At 49.5% G+C, this 23,491-nt stretch overlaps 1 protein-coding gene, 1 non-coding gene and 1 pseudogene across 2 annotated transcripts in view; 2 read left to right on the top strand and 1 right to left on the bottom strand.

The window, feature by feature from the left end:
- CILP (cartilage intermediate layer protein) overlaps positions 1-23,491 on the bottom strand; it is a 193,900-nt gene that overhangs the window by 99,426 nt on the left and 70,983 nt on the right. The window lies entirely within an intron of this gene.
- Positions 4,514-6,476, top strand: LOC134736704 (cyclin-dependent kinase 11B-like; annotated as a pseudogene).
- Positions 8,123-8,238, top strand: LOC129483572 (U5 spliceosomal RNA). The gene has a single exon (XR_008658095.1). It is a non-coding gene; the product is annotated as a U5 spliceosomal RNA (small nuclear RNA).

Raw genomic sequence — 23,491 nt, 5'->3', positions numbered from 1 at the left:
GCTGGAGTGCAGTGGCGCGATCTCGGCTCACTGCAAGCTCCGCCTCCCAGGTTCACTCCTGGCCTAATCTTAAATAAATAAGAGACTTAAATGCACTTTCTTATCAGCTCTTTCCTTTCTGCAAGCCATTATTTGTTGGAGTCACTGCTCTGTTCCAGAAGTTTCTTTGCTTTGCTTAGTATGACTCCAGCTTTTCATGCTACTTATTTTGGAGAAAGTTTAAAAATTTTCCACATCTAAAGGGTTCTGTATATGCAGTGCCCTTACGAAACGCCTGTGGGTAACCGAACTCCAGGACATTGCCAGCACATGCACTCCTGCCCCTTCCTGGCTGCAATCCTTTCTCTAGCCCATGAAGCCAGACACTAACCTGACTCTTCGGGTACCCTTTAAGACAGGGTCTTGTTCCGTTGTTCAGGCTGGGGTGCAGGGGCGCAATCATGGCTCACTGCAAGCTCCGCCTCCCAGGTTCAAGCGATTCTTCCTGCCTCAGCCTCCCGAGTAGCTGGGACTACAGGCGTGTGCCACCACACCTGTCTAATTTTTGGATTTTTAGTAGAGACAGGGTTTCACCATGTTGGCTAGGCTGGTCTTGAACTCCTGGCCTCAAGTGATCCACCCTCTTCAGCCTCCCAAAGTGCTGGGATTACAGGCAGGAGCCACCGCACCCAGCCTAAATTTTTAGTGACGTAACAGTTTTGAGTACAATGCACAAGATACCCATCCTTTGCATCTCTTTAAACTTATATTGTAAGTTATCAGAAGAAAGCTGTAGACATGATCTTTACAATGTGCAAGAGGTACATACATTTTCAAAATTCTTTTCGGATTTAAGGGAAGAAGATATTTGACGCCACGACCATAACGGGTGGGCCTTGTGGTCAGAACAGAGCACTAAATGGAAGTCGCACCGTCTTGTGGCCATCGCGGAGGCTGCGGCAGAAATGAGCAAGAAGTTCCAAGAATGGAGGTAACTCGTAATAGAAACTGAGACCTAGAGGCCCCCCACTTCCTTCCCTATAGGGAGAGTCTCTCTTTACCGAAAAATTTGAAAAGATTTAATGTTGCTTCTACAAGAGAACCTGCTTCTTGTAACTGGGCCCTGGCATCTGGTCACAACAAATCTACAAGAATGATTTAACGTGTATCTGTTAGTGTAGGCTGGCCACAAGTGGCTTACACCTGTAATCCCAGCACTTTGGGAGGGCGAGGCGGGAAGATCAGTGGAGACCAGGAGTTCAAGACCAGCCTGGCCAACATGGTGAAACCCCTTCTCTACTAAAAATACAAAAGTTAGCCAGGTGTGGGGGGGTGCGCCTGTAATAATCCCAGCTACTCGGGAGGCTGAGACAAGAGAATCACTTGAACCTGTGAGGCAGAGGTTGCAGTGAGCCGAGATTGTACCACTGCACTCCAGCCTGTGTGACAGAGTGAGCCTCTATCTAAAAAAACAAAAAACAAAAAACAGGAGAATCGCATGAACCCCGGAGGCGGAGGTTGTGAGCCCAGATCACGCCACTGCACTCCAGCAGTGTCTGTCTAAAAAGAAAAAAAAAAATTAAACAAATAAACAAAAGCCCCATTAATGTTAGTGTAGATTGATCAACACTATATGAGATTAGAGCAAAATCATTTGGTAATCCCATGAATGCATAAACATATTTGATAAATTTAAACATCTATCCATTTTTATATATAGTATATACATATATTTAATATATTTATATAATTTAATTTTACTTTTGATACAGAGTCTCGCTCTGTTGCCCAGGCTGGAGTGCAGTGGTGCAAGCTAGGTTTACTGCCACCTCCACCTCGCGGGCTCAAGTGATCCTCCCACCTCATCCTCCCAAGCAGTAGAGACTACAGGCTTGCCCCACCCTACCTGGCTAATTTTTGTATTTTTTTTTTAGGAACGAGGTTTCACCATGTTGGCCAGGCTGGCCTCGAACTCCTGGGCTCAAGCCATCCTTCAGCCTCGGCCTCCCAAAGTGCTGGGATTACAGGCATGAACCACCAAGCCCAGCTATGTTTTAATCTTATTACAATAGGAATAGATGGGAATCTGCTTAAAGTAGAATAACAACCAAAAACATCACTCATAACGAAGTGTTGTCAACTTTCCCTTTAGAGTCTGGAAGACGACAAAAATGACAGTATCACTGCTTCCATTCAATTTTTCACTAAGGGCCTTGCCAGGAAAGTAAAACAAGAAGTCAGGGAGAGGGAAAGGTATAACGAGTGAAAAAAGAAAAACAAAATTGTTATTCTCCGTCCCTATGATTATCTTCATAGAAGATCCAAAAGGATTTGGAAGTATACTGTTCAATATGGTAATCACTGGCCATATGTGGCTATTGAGCATTTGAAATGTGGCCAGTCTGAATTGAGATGTACTGCAAGTATGAAATACACACTGGATTTTTTTTTTTTTTTTTTTTTTTTGAGACGGAGTCTGGCTCTTTCACCCAGGCTGGAGCGCAGTGGCACGATCTTGGCTCACTGCAACCTCTGCCTCCCGGGTTGAAGCAATTCTCCTGCCTCAGCCTCCCGAGTAGCTGGGACTACAGGAACATGCCACTGCGCCCCGCTAATTTTTGTATTTTTAGTAGAGAAAGGGTTTCACACCATGTTGGCCAGGCTGGTCTTGAACTCCTAACCTCAGGTGATCCACCCACCTCAGCCTCCCAAAGTGCTGGGATTACAGGTGTGAGCCACTGCGCCCAGCCAGTTATTTCTTAAATTAGCATGAATTGTTGCTGGAAATTGAAGTGCAAGCCACACCATAAATAATGGATCAGGGCGAGTCCAAGCTTTGGATTCACAAGTTGTAGAAACTCCATGACCCTCTATGGAGGCTGGCATGGCTAAAAACAAGTTAACTTTCCTTTCAGTTCTTTTAAGAGCGAAAGCTATCCAGGACCCTTCCAGAGTGAAGCAGAGCAAAGGCCAGCAGATGAATGTCCCCTAAAACACGGGAGTATGGAAACACTCTCCCCCAAGGCTCAATGCGGGGAGACCTCAGTGTTCAGAGAACCCACCCCTTAGCCCCTTACTAAATCCTATGAGGTGTAGCTATTACCGTCTGGTGAGAACTCTGCATCTCCACGAGTTTAATTTCCCATTACGTTGTGACCTATAGCAAGCATACAAGATTATCAAAACAAACGTACACTGCCTGGCGCAGTTGACTCACACCTTTAGTCCCCACGTGTCTGGAATTAGTGGGTTCTTGGTCTCACTGATTTACAAGCATAGATCCGCGGACCCTCGCGGTGAGTGTCATAATTCCTAGACACAGAGTGCTGATTGGTGCATTTACAAACCTTGAGCTAGATACAGAGTGCTGATTGGTGTATTTACAATCCCTTCGCTAGATATAAAAATTCTCCAAGTCCCCACCAGACTCAGGACTCCAGCTAGCTTCACCCGGTGGATCCTGCACGGGGGCCGCAGGTGAAGCTGCCTGCCATTACCGCACCGTGCGCCCGCACTCCTCAGCCCTTGGGCGGTCAATGGGACTGGGCGCCGTGGAGCAGGAGGCGGCACTCGTCGGGGAGGCTCGGGCCGCGCAAGAACCCACGGTGGGTGGCGGGTGGCGGGCGGCGGCGGGGAGGCTCAGGCATTGCGAGCTGCAGGTCCCGAGCCCTGCACCGCGGGGAGGCCGCTGAAGGCCCGGCGAGAAATCCACCGCAGCGCCGGTGGGCGGGTACCGCTGGGGGACCCGGCGCGCCTTCCCGGCGTGTTCGGAGTTTCTTTCTTCTGGTGGGTTCGTGGTCTTGCTGGCTCCGGAGTGAAACTGCAAGACCTTCGCAGTGACTGTTACAGCTCTTAAGCTGGCACGTCCGGAGTTCTTCCTTCCTTCTAGTGGGTTACTTGTCTCATTAGCTTTAGGATTAGACACTGTAGGCTTTCAAGGCGTGGGTTATAGCTCAAAAACGCAGCCTAAACCCAAGGAGGGGGAAAAAAAAAAAAAAAAAAAAAGCCGCTAGAAGAGAACCCCACGTGGTTGCCATTGTTGGCTGGGCAGCCTGCTTTTATTCTCTTATCTGGCCCCACCCACATCCTGCTGATTGGTCCATTTTATAGAGAGCCGATTGGTCTGTTTTACAGAGAGCTGATTGGTCCGTTTTGACAGGGTGCTGATTGGGGCGTTTACAATCCCTGAGCTAGACACAAAAGTTCTCCATCTTCCCACTAGATTAGCTACATACAGAGTGTCCATTGGTGTATTTACAAACCCTGAGCTAGACACAGAGTGCTGATTGGTGCATTTACAAACCTTGAGCTAGATAGAGTGCTGATTGGTGTATTTACAATCCCTTAGCTAGATATAAAAATTCTCCAAGTCCCCACCAGACTCAGGACTCCAGCTAGCTTCACCCGGTGGATCCTGCACGGGGGCCGCAGGTGAAGCTGCCTGCCATTACCGCACCGTGCGCCCGCACTCCTCAGCCCTTGGGCGGTCAATGGGACTGGGCGCCGTGGAGCAGGAGGCGGCACTCGTCGGGGAGGCTCGGGCCGCGCAAGAACCCACGGTGGGTGGCGGGTGGCGGGTGGCGGGTGGCGGGTGGCGGGTGGCGGGCGGCGGCGGGCGGGCGGGCGGGGGGGAGGCTCAGGCATTGCGAGCTGCAGGTCCCGAGCCCTGCACCGCGGGGAGGCCGCTGAAGGCCCGGCGAGAAATCCACCGCAGCGCCGGTGGGCGGGTACCGCTGGGGGACCCGGCGCACCTTCCGCAGCCACTGGCCCGGGTGCTAAGCCCCTTACTACCCGGAGCCAGCGGTGCCTGCCGTTCGCTCCGAGTGCGGCCCGCCAAGCCCACGCCCACCTGGAACTCTAGCTGGCCCGCAAGCGCAGTGTGCAGCCCCGGTTCCCGCCCGTGCCTCTCCCTCCACACCTCCCCACAGGCTGAGGGAGCCGGCTCCGGCCTTGGCCATCCCAGGAAGAGGCTCCCACAGTGCAGCGGCAGGCTGAAGGGCTCCTCAAGCGCGGCTGGAGTGGGCGCTGAGGCCGAGGATGCACCGAGAGCAAGCGAGGGCTGCCCGCACGCTGTCACCTCTCACCAACACTTTCAGAAGCGGGGTGGGAGGATCCCTTGAGCCCACGAATTCAAGACCAGCATGGGCAACATGTCTTTCAACATAGAGATCTCCATCGCTACAAGAAATTAAAAAATAAAATAAAATTAGCCCAGTGTGGTGGCTTGCAGACTATAGTCCCAGATACTCGGGTGACGGAGGCAGGAGGATTGCTAGAGCTGAGGCAGGAGGTGCTTAAGCCCAGCAGTTTGAGGCTGCAGCGAGCTATGATTGCAGCCCTGCACTCCAGCCTGGGTGACAGAACCTGTATCAAAACAAAAACAAATAGGCATGGCTACAATAACCTTCCAGCAGTCAAGACGATGATCTTCAGCCAGTACCCCTATAGCAACCTCTGCAAGGGCTTGGGGGCCTTGCTCTCAGAACAGGGCTTTCATCTTAAGAACAAGTTCCTGACCTACTTCCCCGGGAGGAACACCGAGGATGGCCTCAAGCACGAGTATTTCTTCGAGATCGCCCCCTCCCCTACTGACCCCTCGATGTTCCCCATGTGGCCCGCAAAGAGTGAGCAGCAGTGTGTGAAGTGGAGCACCAGCACGCCCCCACCCGACCCGCGCCCCGCCAGGGAGGCCTGGGCTACAGCCAGCTGGGTGACGACCACCTGAAGGAGACTGGTTTCCACTTCACCATCACGAACCAGGGCGCCTCGGTCGCGGGCCCGGCTTCAGCCTCAAGTTCTGGCAAGGTCAGAGCCGACTCCAAGTCATGGGGAGGATTCAGCCCAAACCACGGGGCAGCTGCTGCGGCTGAGCTGCCTTGAGTCTCAGAACTCCTCATCTTTATTTTGTGTTCCACATTTTATTTTTGTATTTTGGTTTGTAAATTTGTAGAATTAAATCACATTTTCCTTGTTGTGGGAGGGAAAAACCAAGAAAGCAAACAAAACCAGATGGATGTTTGCTCACCAATGAGCCACATCAAAAGAAGCCGGTACAAAAGGCTACATGTTGTATGCTTCCTTTTATATGAAATGTCTGGAATGGGCCTATCAGAGACAAAGTAGATTAGTGGTTGCCAGAGGCTGGGTGAATGAGCAAGTGGGAAGTAACTTCTAATGGGTACGGTTTCATTTTTCGAAGTGGCAAAAAGATTCTAACCGGGCCCGGTGGCTCACCTGTAATCTCAGCACTTTGGGAGGCCAAGGCGGGGAGATCACTTGAGGCTAGGAGTTCAAGACCAGCCTGGCCAACATGGTGAATCCCTGTCTCTACTAAAAATACAAAAATTATCTGGGCATGGTGGCAGGCGCCTATAGTCCCAGCTACTTGGGAGGCTGAGGCAGGAGAATCTCTTGAACCTGGGAGACGGAGGTTGCAGTGAGCCAAGATTGTGCCACTGCACTCCAGCCTGGGGAGCAGAGCAAGACTCCGTCTCAAAAAAAAAAAAAAAAAAAAGAAAAACAATAACAAAAAGACCCAAAACAAAAAAATTCTAAGATTACATTGTGGGGATGATTCTACAACTGTGAATATACTAAAAACCATTGGATTGTATACTTTATTTATTTTGAGACGGAGTCTTGCTCTGTCGCCCAGGCTGGAGTGAAGTGGCACAATCTCGGCTCACTGCAACCTCTGCCTCCCGAGTTCACGCCATTCTCCTGCCTCAGCCTCCCAAGTAGCTGGGACTACAGGCGCCTGCCACCACGCCCGGCTAATTTTTTTGTATTTTTCGTAAAGACGGGGTTTCACTGTGTTAGCCAGGATGGTCTCGATCTCCTGACCTGGTGATCCGCCCACCTCGGCCTCCCAAAGTGCTGGGATTACAGGCGTGAACCACCGTGCCTGGCCGAATTGTATACTTTAAGTGGGTGGATTGCTTGGCTTTTAAATTATATCTAGTAAATCTATTTTTTAAATGTATTAGACAAATTTGAATTACATGCATGTCAAATATGATTGACTTGCTAGCAAAGGAGCAGCAAAGTGAAAAGTGTTGGTTCAGAGAAGGTGTGAAAGTCGGGAAATGAAACGTTTACACCAGCGGCTGTAAAAGTCTTAGAGCTGGCTGGGCGTGGTGGCTCAGGCCTGTAGTTCCAATTCTTTGGGAGGCCAAGATGGGAGGATTGCTTGTGGCCAGGAATTGCAGACCAGCCTGCACTGCTTTCCTTTCACTGGTTGTCCAGTGAGCACATTCCTTAGAAAGGAATTCCCTGTAGGCTGGTGAGAGCCGACAGTGTAGCTCTGAGGGGGAGAGGACAGCACTGTTTTTTAAAATTATTATTTTTTGTAGAGATGGCAGGTCTGGAACTCTGGGCCTCAGGCGATCCTCCCACCTAGGATAAGGAGACACGAGGTCTGAAACTGGAATAGCAAGATTGCATCCCCAACAGCAGCGTGGGGTCGGGCAGGAAACCTGAAACAGAGCGCTCAAGTTCCAATTTTAAACAGGACAGTGCCAGGAATTCTCAAATGGCATACAAAATTCAGTATATCCCCGGAGTGCACGGTTAAAAATAACATCAGAACGCCCCTGTGCCGACCACACAGTTTAAAAAAACGGAAATTGTCAAACTTTTTAAACCCGTGTGCCCTTCCCCAGTCACACCTCTCGCTCCTCACCGAAGGGAGGAACCACCATTCTGAATTCTGTGTCAATCATTTACTTGCCACTTTTTTCTCTTTCAATTTAATAGCAGTCTTTATTTAAAAGAAATCAAACTCATACGTACAAATACACAAAACAGAAAACCCGAGTCTCTGACCAGGAAAGCGTTATTTTCCAGCCAGCCAGTCTTCGGCTTCGCCCCCTAACGGTGACATAAGGCACTCTGTGAAATGCTCCGTTCTGGAATCAAAAGATTGATCCGATTATTTGCATACCCATAATGCACTGCTCACAGTACAAATTTAAAACAGCAAAATCAAACATTTTTATTCTACGCATATTCTGTGAAGATTAGACTTTTGTTTAAATAGTATTCTTAAAATTTTTTCTAGGTATAGAAGCTTGGCATTAAGTAGTCACCATCCGTATACTAGGAGTTTCCGTTACCCGAGAGACGAGTTACGCAGTTCTGGAGTATACTCTGGTTTCTCTTCAGATCGTATAAATCTTTCGCCTTTTACTAAAGATTTCCGTGGAGAGGAACAACTCTGAGTCTTAAGCCAATTTTTTGAGGCCTTGTTTCGGCAAGGCTACATCATAGAGGTTCTAAAATTAGAATTTATGTTTGCTGGGTGTCATGTGCTTCTTCTTAGGTCTTACGTCGTTTTCGGTTTTGTTTTTGTAAGTTCTTTAGCTTTTTATGCGTCTATATTGTGTTTAAGTGCAAGCGTTCTTGATCTAAGGAAGTTCTTTAACAACGAGTTTGGAGTATTTGCTTAGGTTTACTTAGATATCAGGTATTTAGTTAAATGTTATTAATGTGAAAGATTCTTACAAGTCTCCTGGCTGGCCGCAGTGGTTTGTGCCGGTTATCCCACCACATTCGGAGGCCAAGGTGGGAGGATCACTTGAAGTCAGGAGTTCGGCACCAGCCTGGACCAACATGGTGAAACACCATCTCTACTAAAAATACAAAAATTAGCCGGACGTGGTGGCGGGCGCGTGTAATCCCAGCTACTCGGGAGGCTGAGGCAGGATAATTGCTTGAACGCGGGGGGCGGAGTTTGCAGTGATCCGAGATTGTGCCACTGCACTCCACCCTGGGCCACGGAGCTAGACTCCATCTTAAAAAAAAAAAAAAAAATTGCACACTGTTTTCTTAGTTTTCTGAATCCTGTGTATATTTTGCATTTAGCACATTTCAATTAGGACTAGCTGCATTTCGAGCGCTCAATCGGCACACGTGGCCAATGACTAATAATTGCCCTGCGCACTTCTGTTAGGTATAAAACGTTTGAACAGAGCATAGTGTATAGATCCGTTCTCCCTTCCTGTAGATTTTGGGGGTTTTGCCAGATTTTGGCCATTGGAACTCCTTTTTTTGAGACGGAGTCTCGCTGTCTCCCAGGCTGGAGTGCAGTGGCGCGATCTCGGCTCACTGCAAGCTCTGTCTCCCGGGTTCACGCCGTTCTCCTGCCTCAGCCTCCTGAGTAGCTGGGACTACAGGCGCCTGCCTCCATGCCCAGCTAATTTTTTGTATTTTTAGTGGAGACGGGGTTTCACCGTGTTAGCCAGGATGGTCTCGATCTCCTGACCTTGTGATCCACCCGCCTCAGCCTCCCAAAGTGCTGGGATTACAGGCGTGAGCCACAGCGCCCGGCCGGCCATTGGAACTCCTTGAACCTGTGCAAGACTTTATTTCCTTAAAGTGTGGAATGGAATGACTGGTCTTAGGGCAGGTGGGTACCTGCATAATAATTTTTCCCCAAATTATGTACTTATTTGCATTTCCACAAATGGCCTATTATATTCCCATTGCTTCTCACCCTTACTGGCCTTGAAGTGCTCAGAAGTTGCCGGGCGTGATGGCTCACCCCTGTAATCCCAGCACTTTAGGAGGCCAAGGCAGGCGGATCACCTGAGGTCAGGAGTTCAAGACCAGCCTGCCCAATATGGCGAAACCCCATCTTTACTAAAAATACAAAAAATTAGCCGGGCATGATGGCAGGTGCCTGTAATCCCAGCCACTCGGGAGGCTGAGGCAGAAGAATCCCTTAAACCTGGGAGGCAGAGGTTGCAGTGAGCCGAGATCGTGCCCCTGCACTCCAGCCCAGGCAACAAGAGTGAAGCTCCATGTCAAAAAAAAAAAAAAAGTGAAAAAAGAAATGCTCGGAAGTTAATCTTTGTCCATCTGGTAGTTATGAAATTGTAACTTGTAGTGGTTTTTAAACGTTATTTCATTTTTTTGAGACAGGGTCTTGCTTTATCACACAGGCTGGAGTGCAGTGGCATGATATCCTCTCACTGCAGCCTCAACTTCCTGATTCAAGTGATCCCACCTCAGTCTCCCAAGCAGCCGGGACTGCAGGCGTGCACCACCACACCGGCTGATTTTTTTAAAATTTTATTTTGTTTTTATGCTTTTTGTAGAGACAGGATTTCTCCATGTTGCCCAGGCTGAACTGCTCTGGATCTTCCGAGCTCAAGTTATCCTCCCACCTCAACCTGCCAAAATGCTGAGATTACAGGTGTGTGCCATTGTGCCTGGCTTTTTTTTTTTTTTTTTTCCTTTGCAAATATCTAATCTGCCAGCATTATAGTAGTTTTAATGTACATCTCCCTAATTACTAATGAGGTTGAACATCTTTTCAAAGTTTTTTTTAGCCATTCATGGTTTCTCCTGTAAAATGCCTGTTTGTGCCTTTTGCCCGTTTTTTTTCTTAGATGGTGAATCTTTTTCTTAGTGGGTATAGTGGTTTTTTACACAGCTTCTAGACTTCAGAAACTTTAAATAGTAATTCTTTGTTGGTTATATGGTGCAATTACCTTCTCCCAGTTTACAGCTTCTCTTTTTGCTCTTACAGAGTCTCTCGGCGACTGGTTTTAATGTCAGATTGATTTGTTTTTTTTTTCTTCATTCTCATTTGTACTTTTGTGTGTTTTGTTTAATAAACAACTAACTCACCATCTCAAATTATTAAATAATAATCTATATCTTTTTAAGTGATGTCTTTCCTTTTTTTTTTTTTTTTTTTTTTTGAGACGGAGTCTTGCTCTGTCGCCCCGGCTGGAGTGCAGTGGCGCAATCTCGGCTCACTGCAAGCTCCGCCTCCCGGGTTCACGCCATTCTCCTGCCTCAGCCTCTCCGAGTAGCTGGGACTACAGGCGCCCGCCACCACGCCCAGCTAATTTTTTGTATTTTTAGTAGAGACGGGGTTTCATCGTGGTCGCGATCTCCTGACCTCGTGATCCGCCCGCCTCGGCCTCCCAAAGTGCTGGGATTACAAGCGTGAGCCACCGCGCCCGGCTAAGTGATGTCTTTCATATTAAGTCCTTGATTCCTCTGGAATTGAGTTTTTATGTACAGCGTGAAGTGTGAATCTGGTGTTATTTTTCCCCTGGAAATGATTGGCAATTGTCCAGCACTGTGTATTGACTTGGTACCTCCTTTCCCTAGGGATATGCAGTGACATGTGTCCATGGGTCTGTTTGTCTAACCTTGAGCCAATATTGCACATCCTAATTAGTATAAGTTTATAATAAGACTTAAAATCTGGTGGGTGTCATCTCTCTACTTGGTTTTCTTTTTAGTAGTAACTTGGCTATACTTTCTTCTTCCAAAAATGTTTAGAATTGTCTTCTCGATTTCCATTAAAATCCCTATTGCGTCTGAATTAAATCTATAGATTGATTAGGGAGAATTGAATCTTTATATTATTAATGGACATGATTTGTGTCTCCATATGTTTAGATCTTCATTATTTTTTTATTTTTTATTTTTTCGAGACAGAGTCTCACTCTGTCGCCCAGGCTGGAGTGCAGTGGTGCGATCTTGGCTCACTGCAACCTCTGCCTCCCGGGTTCAGGTGATTCTCCTGCCTCAGTCTCCCAAGTAGATGGGATTACAGGTGCCTGCCACCACACCTAGAAAATTTTTGTATTTTTAGCTGAAACGGGGTTTCACCATATTGGCCAGGATGGTATCGAACTCCTGACCTCGTGATTTGCCCGCCTCGGCTTCCCAAAGTGCTGGGATTACAGGCGTGAGCCACGGCGATCAGGTCTTCATCATCTTTCAGTAAAGTGTTATAATTTTTCTACTAAAAGTCTCACTTTTTGGCTGGGCGTGGTGGCTCACGCTTGTAATCCCAGCACTTTGGGAGGCCGAGGCGGGCGGATCATGAGGTCAGGATATCGAGACCACGGTGAAACCCCGTCTCTACTAAAAAATACAAAAAATTAGCCGGGCGTGGTGGCAGGCGCCTGTAGTCCCAGCTACTCGGGAGGCTGAGGCAGGAGAATGGCGTGAACCCGGGAGGCGGAGCTTGCAGTGAGCCGAGATTGCGCCACTGCACTCCAGCCTGGGTGACAGAGCGAGACTCCATCTCAAAAAAAAAAAAAAAAAAACTCACACTTTTTATTAATTTCTAAAATAACATCTCCTAACTGCACACTGCGGTTGTATAGAAATTCAGTGAACCTGTATGGGATCTTATATCTGGCAACCTTACTTGATTTATTAACTCTAATCTATGTGTAGATTATTTTCAGTTTTCTACCTATATAATCTTATTATCTGGGGATATTTTTTCAATTTTTCCTTTCTAATATTTATAATTATTTTATTTATTTATTTATTTTTGAGAAGGAGTCTTACTCTGTCATCCAGGCTGCAGTGCAATGATGCAGTCTTGGCTCACACAACCTCCGCCTCCCGGGTTCAAGTGATTCTTGTGCCTCAGCCTCTGTAGTAGCTGGGATTACAGGCGCACCCCATCACGCCCAACTAATTTTTGTATTTTAGTAGAGATGGGGTTTCACCATATTGGCCAGGCTGGTCTCGAACTCCTGACCTTAAGTGAGCTGCCCACTTCAGCCTCCCAACGTGTTGGGATTACAGGCGTGAGCCACTGCGCACGGCCTCAATTTAGTCTTGTATGTAGGACTTTTCTTTTTTTTCTTGAGACAGGGTCTCCCTCTATCAACCAGGCTGGAGTACAGTGGTGTAATCATGGCTGACTGCAGCTTCTACCTATCAGGCTCAAGTGATCCTCCTACTTCAGCTTCCTGAGTAGCTGGGACTACGGGCATGCACCACCATGCACAGCTATTTGAATTTTTTTGTAGAGACAAAGTCTCACCATGTTGCCCAGGTTGGTCTCAAACTCCTGGACTCAAGCGATCCCACTGACTCAGCCTCCCAAAGTGCTGGCATTACAGGCATGAGCCATTCTGCCCCACCTGGACTTTTCTTTCACATGTGAAACTGAGCCAGGAGTGGTGGCTGTAAACCCAGCTACTTAGGGGCCAAATTGGGAGGATCACTTGAGGCTGGGAGTTCGAGACCAGCCTGGGTGAAATAGTGAGACCCTGTCTCTAAAAGATTAATTTTAAAAAATGGTAAAATTGGCCAGGTGCAATGGCTCACGCCTATAATCCCAATACTTTGGGAGGCCAAGGCACGTGGATTGCTTGTGATCAGGAGTTTGAGACCAGCCTAGCTAACGTGGTGAAACCCTGTCTCTATTAAAATACAAAAATTAGCTGGGCATGATGGTGTGTGCCTGTAATCCCAGCTACTCGGGAGGCTGAGGTGGGAGAATTGCTTGAACCTGGGAGGTGGAGGTTGCAGTGAGCCAAGATTGTGCCACTCTACTCCAGCCTGGGTGACCGAGGGAGACTCTATCTCAAAAAGAAAAAGAAAAAGAAAAGGAGTTCGAGACCAGCCTGACCAACGTGGTGAAACCCCATCTCTACTAAAAATACAAAAATTAGCCAGGCGTGGTGGTAGGCGCCTGTAATCCAAGCTACTCGGGAGGCAGAAGCAGGACAATCGCTTGAACCCAGAATGCAGAGGTTGCAGTGAGCTGAGATCACACCACTGCACTCCAACCTGGGTGACAGAGCGAGGCTCTGTCTCAAAAATAAGTAAGTAAATAAATAAATAAATAAGGCCGGGCGCAGTGGCTCACACCTGTAATCCCAGCACTTTGGGAGGCCAAGGTGGGCGGATCACCTGAGGTCAGGAGTTCAAGACCAGCCTGACCAACATGGAGAAACCCCGTCTCTACTAAAAATACAAAATTAGCTTGGTATGGTGGTGCATGCCTGTAATTCCAGCTACTCGGGAGGCCGAGGCAGGAGAATCGCTTGAACCCGGGAGGTGGAGGTTGTGGTGAGCAGAGATCATGCCATTGCACTCCAGCCTGGGCAATAAGAGCAATACTCTGTTTCAAAAAACAAAAAAAGCCCAGGCGTGCTGGCTCATGCCTGTAATCCCAGAACTTTAGGAAGCCGAGGAGGGCGGATCATGAGGTCAGGAGATCGAGACTAGCCTGGCCAAGATGGTAAAACCCCGTCTCTACTGAAAATACAAAAATTAGCTGGGTGTTGTGGCATATGTCTGTAGTCCCAGCTACTTGGGAAGCTGAGGCAGGAGAATTGCTTGAACCAGGGAGTCGGAGGTTGTAGTGAGCCGAGATCACACCACTGCACTCCAGCCTGGCGACAGAGTGAGACTCTATCTGTAAATAATAAATAAATAAAATGTAAAATTGACCACAAGGCAGACTGATTTCAGTTGAGTTACGATTTATTTGACAAATATTTATGGAGAAGCTTCTCTGCTGGGCCCTGGGCCTGGGCTTCTCTACTGGGCCTGGATATACAGGGGCAGTAAGATCCCCTCAGTGAACCCTAACACATTGCAGCAAGCAGGAAAATGAGGTGAAGGGCTGCAGAAGGAGAGAGGAGGGAGCAACTGCTTCTGCCCAAGAGAATCATGAAGACCTCGTGGAGGTGACAGGGCCCTTGACACACTGAGAAATGGTCCAGGGAGAGGCATTGGGAGACTGCGTCTCAGGCTGTGATGGACGGACTTCCTTCTGAGTTTTTGGTTGTCATCTGTGGGGATCGAAGAGTCCCGGAGACTGTGCTCCTCCCATGGCTAACACTAATTCACCGAGGAGCTATGCACACTCCCTTCCCTCTTCCTTCCATGCTGGGGGTGCCTCCAGGAGGCAAGAACATGCACTAGTCTCCCAGCCGAAAATCCAGGCCCCTCACCAAAATCAGGGCAGGCCAGCATCGGGGGCCTCCAGATGTAATGCACTGAAAAGGACACAGCCTGGCCTCTGAGCTGTTTACACCAAACATATCTGATTAAGTAGTCAGGAGGAAACATGAGACAAATTCACACTGTAGGTTACTCTGCAGGATAACTGGCCTTGTCCATTTCAGAAGTGTCAGCACTATGGGAAACAAGAGCGGCTGGGGCTGCTCTGGAAAAGGGGGAGCAAAGAGATAGAGTCTCACTCTGTCGCCCAGACTGGAGTGCAGTGGCGTGATCTTGGCTCACTGCAACCTCCGCCTCCTAGGTTCAAGCGATTCTCCTGTTTCAGCCTCCAGAGTAGCTGGGACCACAGGCATGTGCCACCATCCTCCCGTGGCTAACACTAATTCACCTAGGAGCCATGCACACTCCTTCCCTTCTTCCCTCCATACTGGGGGTAATTTTTGTATTTTAGTAGAGACAGGGTTTCACCATGTTGGCCATGCTGGTTTCGAAATCCTGACCTCAAGTAATCCGCCTGCCTCGGCCTTCCAAAGTGCTGGGATTACAGGTGCGAGCCTCTGCACCCAGCCTGAGGGCAACATGGTGTAACCCTGTCTCTTCTAAAAGTACAAAAATTAGCTGGGGGTGGTGGCAGGCACCTGTAACCCCAGCACTTTGGAAGGCAGATCAAGGCTGGAGGACCTCTTGAGTCCAGGAGTTCACGACCTAGCTTGGGTAACCTGGTGAAACCAGTCTCTACAAGAAATTAGCCAGGCATGGTGGCAGGTGCCTGTAATCCCAGTTACTTGGGAGGCTTAGGCACGAGGATCGCTGGAGCCCCGGAGGTGGAGGTTGCAGTAAGCTGAGATCATGCCACTGCACTCCAGCCTAGGTGACAGAGGGAGACCTGTCTCAAAAAAAAAGAAAGAAAGAAAGAAAGAAATCAGGCCAGTTGCATGGCTCATGCCTATAATCCCAGCACTTTGGGAGGCCAAGGCAGGCAGATCATGAGGTCAAGAGTTCGAGACCAGCCTGACCAACATGGTGAACCCCGTCTCTACTAAAAATACAAAAATTAGCCAGGCGAGGTGGTGCCTGACTGCAATCCCAGCTACTCAGGAGGATGAGGCAGGAGAATCACTTGAACTCGGGAGGCAGAGGTTGCAATGAGCCGATATCACGCCACTGCACTCCAGCCTGGGCGACAGAGCAAGACTTCATCTCAAAAAAAAAAAAAAAAAAAAAAAAAGGCCGGGCACGGTGGCTCACGCCTGTAATCCCAGCACTTTGGGAGGCCGAGGCAGGCAGATCACGAGGTCAGGAGATCGAGACCATCCTGGCTAACACGGCGAAACCCCGTCTCTACTAAAAATACAAAAAATTAGCCGGGCGAGGTGGCGGGCGCCTGTAGTCCCAGTTACGCAGGAGGCTGAGGCAGGAGAATGGCGTGAACCCCGGGGGGCGGAGCCTGCAGTGAGCCGAGATCGCGCCACTGCACTCCAGCCTGGGTGACAGAGCGAGACTCCGTCTCAAAAAAAAAAAAAAAAAGAAAAAGAAAAGAAGTGGCTCACGCCTGTAATCTCAGCACTTTGGGAGCCCAAGGTGGGCAGATCACTGAGCCCAGGAGTTTGAGACCAGCCTACATGGCAAAATCTTGTCTCTACAAAAAAACAAAACAAAACAAAAAAAATTTGCCAGATGTGATGGTGCACCCCTATAGTCCCAGCTACTGAGGAGGCTGAGGTGGGAGATCACCTGAGCCCGGGGAGGTCGAGGCTGCAGTGAGCCATGATCACACTACTGCACTCCAGCCCGGGTGATAGAGTGAGTCCCTGTCTCAAAAAAAATAAATAAATAAAAGAAGAAGAAGAAAAAAAGAAAAAAGAAAAGAAAGTCTCACTATGTTGCCCAGGCTGGTCTCAAACTTATGGGCTCAAGTGATCCTTCCACGTCAGCCTCCCAAAGTGCTGGGAGGTGTGAGCCACTGCATCCAACCATTTTTCTCCTTTTTTTAACAATGGAAAGAAAGTTTTTGCCATGTTGTTTCCCCAGGGTGGGAGGCTGTGGGAGAAGAAAACCCATGATTTTAAAAAGCAGAAAAAAAGCCACGGGACTTCCACCTCCTCCCTGTGACACCTGGAAGCAGTTTTGGTGCCACTCAGGGCCTATTTCATCATCAGGGAAAGCAGGTCTTGTGCTGGTGCCCATCTGGGTGGCTGTTGGGGACTGACTGACAGAACATGCCTGGGAAGCCTGGGCCATTGGTTAACTGTCACCTCAGCAGGCAAGGAAGGCTTAGTGGGGACCTGGCTGTGGACTCTGGGGACTTCCCCTTCGTGGGAGATGCATACCCAGGAGTCTGCACCCCTTTGTTGTCCCCTACCACCCTCACCCCATTTCCCAGTGGCTCCAGAGTAGATGCTCCCTGCAAGATTTTCCAGCCCAAGGGGACAGCCTGGAAACATGGCTTAGATCACCTTTATTGGTTTCCAGCAAATTAAAATTTATCTCTCAGAGAGGAAATGAGGGGCTGGTTGTTTTTTTTTTTTTTTCTTTTTTCCTTTCTCCTTCTTAATGGGCTCTGATGAAGGAAATGAATGCGGGGAAGGGATCAGAAATACGATCCACCACTCGCCGGCACAGAAAGGTCAGGGGGCTCCCTGCGCCCTTAGATGGGCAGCTGGGCACAGTATATTTTATTATATAATTAACCTTGACCCTTCTGGGTTCAAAGAGAAAGATTAGTTAGAAATAAATCAATAGTCTGGTCTGGTCACTTCAAAGGCCACAGAACACGCTGGAAAATTCCACATTGGCTCAGTGTGTAAATTGAAATAGGCTATGCAATGTTTTTTTAAAGGTGGGAGGAGGCTTTCAGTCTAAAATTGAAATTAATTGTGTATCCGCTTCCTTTAATCAGGCAATCAGGAGTCTTTATTGTGTATCTTGTGGGGGTTGGGGGGAGGCCTGGAGACAGCATTGTGACCTCCGAGTGACCGCTGGGCCAGGCTCCAGGACAACAGGCATCTCTTCAAGCCTAGGGAGCACCTCCCTCTGGTAGCAGTGTGCGGTCATTTACTGGACGTCTGGAATTCTCCGAATCACCCAACCATCACCATCGCAATACATGGCATTTATTGAGTGCTTACTTTACACCAGGTGCCAAGGATTTTCCAGTTATATTCTCATTTGATCCTCATAACAACCCAATTAGATAAGCACCATTATTATCTCTATTACCGATGAGGAAATTGAGCTTCAGTGTGGCTGAAGATACAGAGCCACTCTGAGGTTTTCTCTCTTTTTTTTTTTTTCTTTTTGAGACAGAGTCTCACTCTGTTGTCCGGGCTGGAGTGCAGTGGTGCCATCTTGGCTCACTGCAACCTCCGCTTCCTGGGTTCAAGCGATTCTCCTGCCTCAGTCTCCTGAGTAGCTGAGATCATAGGTGACTGCCACCACGTCCAGCTAATTTTTGTATTTTTAGTAGAGACGGGGTTTCACCATGTTATGCAGGCTAGTCTCAAACTCCTGAACTCAAATGATCCACCCACCTCGGTCTCCCCAAGTGCTGGGATTACAGGTGTGAGCCACCGTGCCCGGCCAGCTCTGAGGTTTTCAAAGTCCATTTCAATACCATGGCTCAAGGAAGAGCTGCGCATTTCCAAAGGTCCCATCTTTTTTTTTTTTTTTTTTGAGACAGAGTCTCGCTCTGTCGCCCAGGCTGGAGTGCAGTGGTGCAATCTCGGCTCACCGCAAGCTTCGCCTCCCGGGTTCACGCCATTCTCCTGCCTCAGCCTCCCGAGTAGCTGGGACTACAGGCGCCTGGGACTACAGGCGCCCACCACTACGCCCGGCTAATTTTTTTGTATTTTTAGTAGAGACGGGGTTTCGCCGTGGTCTCAATCTCCTGACCTCGTGATCCGCCCGCCTCAGCCTCCCAAAGTGCTGGGATTACAAGCGTGAGCCACCGCACCCAGCCTAGAGGTCCCATCTTCACGTTCTTTTCCCTGAAGTTCTGAGAAGGTAAATGGAGCCAGGCTGGTGTCTCTTCAAGTCTCCCTTAGCTTTATTCACCTTTCATCTATTTCTGTCCTTTCCCTTCATCTTCTCTTTCTCCTTCCTTCTTTCACTCTTCCCCTTTTTTTTTTTAGACGGATTCTTGCTCTGTGGCCAGGCTGGAGTGCAATGGCGCGATCTCAGCTTGCCACAACCTCCGCCTCCTGGTTTCAAGCAATTCTCCTGCTTCAGCCTCCCGAGTAGCTGGGACTACAGGCGCACGCCACCATGCCCAGCTAATTTTTGTATTTTTAGTAGAGAAGGGTTTCGCCATACTGGCCAGGATGGTCTCCATCTCTTGACTTTCTGATCCGCCCGACTTGGCCTCCCAAAGTGCTGGGATCACAGGTGTGAGCCACCCTGCCCGGCCTCAGTCTTCCTCTTTCCTGTCCTGATTTCGTGCTTTCTTTCCACAGATATTTGAGAATTTAGTGCTACTCCATGGCGGCACTTGTGGTTCATAAAGACATAAGAACACCACACTTGTCCTTAGAAAATGTAATCCAAGGCAGGGCTCGGAGGCTCGCACCTGTAATCCCAGCACTTTGGGAGGCTGAGACAGGAGGATCACTTGAGCTCAGGAGTTCCAGACCAGCCTGGGCAACATGGTGAAACCCTGTCTCTACAAAAAAATATAAAAATTACAGCGTGGTGGTGCATGTTAGTAATCTAGGCGACTTGGGAGAATGAGGTGGGAGGACTGTTTGAGCCCAGGAGGTTGAGGCTGTATCGAACTGTGAATACACCACAGCACTCCAGCCTGGACAATAGAGTGAGACCCTGTCTCAAAAATAATAATAAGAAAACATAATCTTAGATTCTCAGAGCAGAGTGACAGACATACATACTGTGCATAATGAGCTGCAGAAGGAAGTAGCTCTGTATGAGAGAAGTCCCACTGGAGTCGCCCAGGCTGGTTTCAAGCCATGCACCTGCCTCAGTCTCCCAAACCAAAGTGCTGGGATTACAGGTGTGAGCCAGTGCACCGGGCCAAGGATTACTTTTTTTTTTTTTTTTTTTTTTTGAGACGGAGTCTCACTCCGTTGCTGGGCTGGAGTGCAGTGATGCAATCTCGGCTCACTGCAACCTCTGCCTCCTGGGTTCAAGCGATTCTTCTGCCTCAGCCTCCTGAGTAGCTGGGACTACAGGCGTGCGCCACCACTCCTAGCTAATTTTTGTATTTTTAGTAGAGACGGGGTTTCACCGTGTTGGCCAGGATGGTCTCGATCTCTTGACCTTGTGATTCGCCCGCCTTGGCCTCCCAGAGTGCTGGGATTACAGACGTGAGCCACTGTGCCCAGCCAAGGATTACGTTTTCTTTTTGAGACCGAGTCTTGCTCTGTCACCCAGGCTGGAGTGCAGTGGTGCGATTTCGGCTCACTGCAAGCTCTGCCTCCCGGGTTCACGCCATTCTGCTGCCTCAGCCTCCTGAGTAGCTGGGACTACTAGGCGCCCGCTACCACGCCCGGCTAATTTTTTATAATTTTTTTAGTAGAGACGGGGTTTCACTGTGTTAGCCAGGATGGTCTCGATCCTCTGACCTCGTAATCCACCCACCTTGGCCTCCCAAAGTGCTGAGATTACAGGCTTGAGCCACCGCGGTGACCTCTTTTTTTTTTTTTTTTTTCGAGATGGAATTTCGCTTTTATCCCCCAGCTGGAGTGCAATGGCGCGATCTCGGATCACCTCAACCTCTGCCTCCCAGGTTCAAGCGATTCTCCTACCTCACTCTCCCGAGTAGCTGGGACTACAGGCATGCGCCACCACGCCCAACTAATTTTGTATTTTTAGTAGAGTTGGGGGTTTCTCCATCTTGGTCAGGCTGGTCTTGAACTCCTGACCTCAGGTGATTCACGTGCCTCGGCCTCCCAAAGTGCTGGGAATACAGGTGTGAGCCACTGTGCCTGGCAAGGATTACGTTTTCTAAGGACAGGTGTGGTGTCTTTACCTCTTTATGACCCATCAGTGCCGCCGTGGAGTAGCACTAAGAGCCTTAAGTGGCTCTAGCTGGAGAGGAACAAGGAGGACATCAGGAGGAGCTGTGTTTGTCGGGATCTGGAGAGAAGGGGTAGTGGGAAGGAGTGGTTCCAGGCTGAAGTAACAGCCTGCAGAGAGGCCGGGAGGCAGCACCATGCATGGCGTATCTGGGAGAAGCCAGGAGCCGAGCTTGGCGGCTTGTACCTGATGATAGGAGCAAAAAATTAGGGTCTGCTCTAATTAATAAGAACAACAACAGCAAGCACAGAACTAAGTGCTTCATGCATCCTGACTCTCTTACTACTCACAACCTATGAGGTAGGTGCTCTTCTTATCCATAGTTTACAGAGGAGGAGACAGTGGCACCAGAGGCTAAGGATGCCACTTGGTCACACAACTGAACCGTGGGGAGCAGGGATTGCAGTCCTGAGCCCACACTCTTTTTTGAGACCGAGTCTGGCTCTGTTGCCCAGGCTGGAGTGCAGTGGCGTGGCGTGATCTCAGCTCACTGTAACCTCTCCCTCTTGGGTTCACGCCATTCTCGTGCCTCAGCCTCCTGAGTAGCTGGGACTACAGGCGTGCGCCACCACTCCTAGCTAATTTTTGTATTTTTAGTAGAGACGGGGTTTCACCATGTTGGCCAGGATGGTCTCGATCTCTTGACCTTGTGATTCGCCCGCCTTGGCCTCCCAGAGTGCTGGGATTACAGACGTGAGCCACTGTGCCCAGCCAAGGATTACGTTTTCTTTTTTTTTTCTTTTTGAGACCGAGTCTTGCTCTGTCACCCAGGCTGGAGTGCAGTGGTGCGATTTCGGCTCACTGCAAGCTCTGCCTCCCGGGTTCACGCCATTCTGCTGCCTCAGCCTCCTGAGTAGCTGGGACTACTAGGCGCCCGCTACCACGCCCGGCTAATTTTTTATAATTTTTTTAGTAGAGACGGGGTTTCACTGTGTTAGCCAGGATGGTCTCGATCCTCTGACCTCGTAATCCACCCACCTTGGCCTCCCAAAGTGCTGAGATTACAGGCTTGAGCCACCGCGGCGACCTCTTTTTTTTTTTTTTTTTTCGAGATGGAATTTCGCTCTTATCCCCCAGCTGGAGTGCAATGGCGCGATCTCGGATCACCTCAACCTCTGCCTCCCAGGTTCAAGCGATTCTCCTACCTCACTCTCCCGAGTAGCTGGGACTACAGGCATGCGCCACCACGCCCAACTAATTTTGTATTTTTAGTAGAGTTGGGGGTTTCTCCATCTAGGTCAGGCTGGTCTTGAACTCCTGACCTCAGGTGATTCACGTGCCTGGGCCTCCCAAAGTGCTGGGAATACAGGTGTGAGCCACTGTGCCTGGCAAGGATTACGTTTTCTAAGGACAGGTGTGGTGTCTTTACCTCTTTATGACCCATCAGTGCCGCCGTGGAGTAGCACTAAGAACCTTAAGTGGCTCTAGCTGGAGAGGAACAAGGAGGACATCAGGAGGAGCTGTGTTTGTCGGGATCTGGAGAGAAGGGGTAGTGGGAAGGAGTGGTTCCAGGCTGAAGTAACAGCCTGCAGAGAGGCCGGGAGGCAGCGCCATGCATGGCGTATCTGGGAGAAGCCAGGAGCCGAGCTTGGCGGCTTGTACCTGATGATAGGAGCAAAAAATTAGGGTCTGCTCTAATTAATAAGAACAACAACAGCAAGCACAGAACTAAGTGCTTCATGCATCCTGACTCTCTTACTACTCACAACCTATGAGGTAGGTGCTCTTCTTATCCATAGTTTACAGAGGAGGAGACAGTGGCACCAGAGGCTAAGGATGCCACTTGGTCACACAACTGAACCGTGGGGAGCAGGGATTGCAGTCCTGAGCCCACACTCTTTTTTGAGACCGAGTCTGGCTCTGTTGCCCAGGCTGGAGTGCAGTGGCGTGGCGTGATCTCAGCTCACTGTAACCTCTCCCTCTTGGGTTCACGCCATTCTCGTGCCTCAGCCTCCTGAGTAGCTGGGACTACAGGCGCCCACCACCACTCCCAGCTAATTTTTTGTATTTTTAGTAGAGACGGGGTTTCACCATGTTAGCCAGGATGGTTTCAATCTCCTGACCTCGTGATCCGCCCGCCTCAGCCTCCCAAAGTGCTGGGATTACAGGCATGAGCCACCACGCCCGGCCGAGCCCACGCTTTTAACCACTGGGCTACGCTGCCTTTTGTGAGGGGACCTTGATTGCCAGGCCAAAGGCACTGGACTCCTCTGGGAGCAGTGTGGAGCTGTGGTAGGTTACAGACCCAGCCTGCATTTTAGGATGTGCCCAACCTCCTCAACCGTCCCACTCACGGAGGGAGGGGGCCCAACATTCCTGGGTCTCTTCTCACTCTTCAAAAAGAAAATCTCCCTTTTAGTTAATTTAGACCGCCGCCCCTCCTGCCCCACCGCCCCTGACTGGGCTCCCCGTCGTCTTTTCCTCCGTACATAGATGTAAGTTAACAGCATGGGCTTCGAACAAGGAGTCTGAGGTTCAAGCCCCAGCTCCACCACCTCCCTTCTCGGAGCCTTGGTTTCCTCATCTCAGATGGGAGGATGACAGCAAGCCCAGCTCTACCCACTGCACGGCTGTGAGAGACGCACATGAGGTGATACGGAGGTGTCTACAAAACGCCCTAAGAAGCCGGGCGCGGTGGCTCATGCCTGTAATCCCAGGCCTTTGGGAGGCCGAGGTGGGGTGGATCACCTGAGGTCAGGAGTTCGAGACCAGCCTGACCAATAAGGTGAAACTCTGTCTC

The sequence above is a fragment of the Symphalangus syndactylus genome, chromosome 5 (assembly GCF_028878055.3).
Source record: "Symphalangus syndactylus isolate Jambi chromosome 5, NHGRI_mSymSyn1-v2.1_pri, whole genome shotgun sequence".
In the NCBI taxonomy this organism is placed as follows: Eukaryota; Metazoa; Chordata; class Mammalia; order Primates; family Hylobatidae; genus Symphalangus; species Symphalangus syndactylus.
This window is presented reverse-complemented; position numbering and strand designations above follow the sequence as displayed.